Raw genomic sequence first — 3,078 nt, forward strand, 5'->3', positions numbered from 1 at the left:
AGTTTTGGCAATCTAAACTCATTTATGTGAATGATATTTATACTTAATCTAACAATCTCTTACATAAACTAATTTAGAGGATGATACTCAAGATAGGTTTATCTAGATTACAAATTTGACAATTTCTAAATTTATAAAAACATAAAGTCAAGTCAATAATATTTATTGAGGTAACTAACCCAAGAACTTGATTCCACAAACACTTACACTTTATCATTCAAAATACTAATCAAACACTTACTTATAATTCAAAATATTAATCTAATCTACTCAAATAATTTCATGAATAATATTTGAAATAAATTGAATGAATTATAATTTTAACCACATTTAAACATATTCATGATTTTTTATTAATAGAATGGTTAATAATAGTTATAATGCTATTATTTATTTTTTAAAAATAAAATAAAAACATGTTTTTATCCTTTTTAGAATGATATTCCAAATAAATTGGATTGTAATTTTGACAACCTAAACTCACAAGAATGTATCTGTCTCTTTATGGACCTATGATATTGTATCTGTCCTCGTTGCTCCTATGATATTGTATCTGTCCTCGTTGCTTCTATCGTGGCTGCTCCATGAGCCACCCTTTTGTATCTTTTGAAGTTTTTATATTGTCTCAATATAATACAATGTTGCTTTTTTCTCTGAAAAAAACCTAAACTCACAAGAACATCAAGTGACATCAATGCTATTTATACTTGATTTGACAATCTCTTACATATTATTAAGTTACAGTTTTATTGAAACTAATTTCGGATTATTAAGTTACAGTTTTATTTAAACTAATTTAAGAGATGATAATGGAGATAGATTTATCTAGATTACAAATTTAACAATTTCTAAATTTATAAAAACATAAAGTGACTTCAATAATATTTATAAAAACAATTAACTTAAGAACTTAATTCCCCACACACTTACTTATCATTCAAAATACTAATCTAACCTACTCAAATAATTTCATGAATAATATTTAAATAAATTCAATTGATTATAATTTTAACAACTTTTAAACCCATTCCAATACCAAATAATGTCAAATAATATTCCTAACAAAAATTAACCCAAAAACATAATCTCATAATCTCTTACTTATTATTCAAAATACTTATTTATTTAAACTAATCCAATAAATTTCTTACAAAATTATTTACTCATAAAAAAATAATAATTAAAAAACAAAAATATTCTTAAAAATTTAAATTTATTACTAAATTAAATTAATTTACTGTTTTTAAGTTTATTTTTTAATTTCTTACAAAATTAATTTACTCATAAAAAAATAATAATTAAAAAACAAAAATATTCTTAAAATTAAATTTATTACTAAATTAAATTAATTTACTGTTTTTAAGTTTATTTTAAAAAGACAAAAAACAATAATTAAAAATACTTATTTTTGGCTCTTCTCTGTAGAAATTTATACCGATAATGAATCTTGCTGTAGACTCCAAACCTGACTAAAAAATAAATACTGTGAATCAATTCCAAACTCCAATAATCAAAATACCCACCACATATCTTAAAACAATCAATACTTAAAAAATAAAAATATTCTAAAAAAATTAAAATCATATAAATGTCCAGTCAACTATAGTGAGATGGCCCACTCCGCTCCGCTCCGCCCCTTTCAGTGAAACTACTTGTTACTGTGTAAAAGCTGCAAAGGGAATCGAACTCGAGACCAGAGAGTGGCAGCTAGGGTCACCAAATTAGCGGAGTTCGTGGTGGCCCTGCCGCCAAGCATTAAACCTAGATTATTAAAAAAAATTGGAAAAAAAGCTGGTCAAGATTCAAAAAGCCATTTCGTCACCAAATCGACGGTAGATACGGCCTCACAGGATCCAACGGACGAATTGTCACACTTTTACCTGCCCGTACGTCCACCGGCAACCGGCTGGGCAGTGACGGTAACAACCCGCCCGCCCACCAACCACGTGCTCCCCCATGGATTATCTTGAAATCATCTCCATCTTCATTTAGCACCAAATCTAGCGCCAATATCCGTCTATTGCCTGCCGGTCGCCAAAATAGAAATCCCCGACACTTGACGCTCTTTAGCACCTTAAAATAAATATCAAAGAAAATCACTATATATAAATATTTTCATTTACGGAGTAACTATTTAAAAATGTATTGTTTGGTACAGGAGACCCTATGGTTAAATTTCCCGGCATTTATACATCCCGTGATCCGGCAGGGACCGAAGAAGGCGGCGTGGAATTGGCCGGTTAAATAAACGTTCCGAAAACGCTCAGCTTTTATTTGGTCTCTTCGTCTTCTTTCCTTGTAACTTCTCGCTTCTCTGAGTTCACCTTTTATTTTAACTGGCTCTGCGTTTTTTCTGATCGGTCTGCCTCTAAATTTGGCGGAGATATTCGCCTCCAATTTGGTACGCTTTGCAGGAAGAAGAAGAACCGGGGAGAAAATGCAGGCTATTGCAGGAAGCAAAGTTTTCTCGCCTTTGGATGGGCGCAATCGAGTCCAGGGATGTAGAACCTTTTGCAGCGGATCATCGACCAGGCCACTAAATTTGGCGGTTACAGAGGGACCTTCGGCTAAAATTTCGACGGGCGCAGTTGGTTTGAAATCTTCAGTGTGGGGATCACGAAAGATATGCATGGAAAAGAGAATAAATTTGGGCTTGACGAACAAGCGTGGCGGTTCTTCTAAATTTCGGGCCAAAGCTTACGGTATGTAAATATCTTTTCTGATCTTTATCTTACCATTTACCTCGCGCTTTTCACCCCGATCCCTGTAAATCTTTAAGAAAATGCTTCCTTTAGCTAAATTTACATTGATTTCTGTATTTTTACTGTAGCTTCTAATGTTCCAAATAGCATTTCATATATCTTGCTCACGGTTAATTTGGTGTTGAGTTTCATAAGAAAAGAGATCGTCGTGATCCGATCTATGTGGAGAAAATTAGAAAATGATGTTGTGGTCATGATATTTTGGAGGTTTGTTATTTGGTGCAAAGACGACCCTCCTTTTGTTTCTTTCTGATTTTTTTTCGTTCTTGTCGATAATAATGCATGGATTATGTGTGATCTATATAAGATTTGAACT

General features: G+C 31.7%; 1 long non-coding RNA gene across 1 annotated transcript; it reads left to right on the top strand.

Annotated features, from left to right (window-relative positions):
- The first annotated feature begins 1,983 nt into the window (after window positions 1–1,983).
- LOC149174188 (uncharacterized) lies at window positions 1,984–2,622 on the top strand. The gene is made up of 2 exons (XR_016258471.1): window positions 1,984–2,298; window positions 2,415–2,622. It is a non-coding gene; the product is annotated as an uncharacterized LOC149174188 (long non-coding RNA).
- Window positions 2,623–3,078: the final 456 nt, after the last annotated feature.

Source organism: Pinus tabuliformis, chromosome 4_1 (genome assembly GCF_031772625.1).
Source record: "Pinus tabuliformis cultivar Carrire ecotype Pingquan chromosome 4_1, CPIR1, whole genome shotgun sequence".
Taxonomy (NCBI): Eukaryota; Viridiplantae; Streptophyta; class Pinopsida; order Pinales; family Pinaceae; genus Pinus; species Pinus tabuliformis.